The sequence below is a fragment of the Austrofundulus limnaeus genome, unplaced genomic scaffold (assembly GCF_001266775.1).
Source record: "Austrofundulus limnaeus strain Quisiro unplaced genomic scaffold, Austrofundulus_limnaeus-1.0 Scaffold2331, whole genome shotgun sequence".
Classification (NCBI taxonomy): Eukaryota; Metazoa; Chordata; class Actinopteri; order Cyprinodontiformes; family Rivulidae; genus Austrofundulus; species Austrofundulus limnaeus.
This window is the reverse complement of record NW_013954733.1, coordinates 7,485-8,107: the sequence shown is the minus strand read 5'-3', so window position 1 is coordinate 8,107 and position 623 is coordinate 7,485.

Below are 623 nucleotides of genomic sequence, written 5' to 3'. Positions count from 1 at the left end.
GTCAAACTAACAGACATAATGCATGGAACACTGAAAAGATCAACCACACATCACACTGTGCATGCGTGACAAAGACTGCTGTGTGTTACAGAGGCCAACAGGTGCAAATGTGCAGCAAACAGTCAACGCTCTGCAAAAAAAAAAAAAAAAGGAAAATAAAAACTGCTGTGTGTTGCATTCATAAATGTAAGCCTGTGTGGGCGGGGCCAGGGGCGCAACTACGTACTTTCTGAGGGGTATGCGAACACATCAACAGCACCCCCCAACCCTACCCCCACCATTTCCCAGGTTTAATATGTCCACACAGAACTTTGTTCATGAACTTATAAAATACAGTAATTCTATTATGGACTTTTATTTTATCCTGCATACAGTATTACAGCAGGCAATCATTTCACAAACATAAAAAATAAAGTTTATTAAAGTAAAAATATGCAACAGTAATGGCACCCAGTGCTCAACAAATTTTCTGTGGTGGAATAAAATCTGAACAACAAACTCTATGCAAAAGTTTCAACAGTAAATTGTTACATGGCGTGCCTTTGCACTTGCCCATTTGTCAAGAACAGCATCAAATGAAATAGACCGTGCAACACTGTTTTCAACAGAAAACACAGCTAACT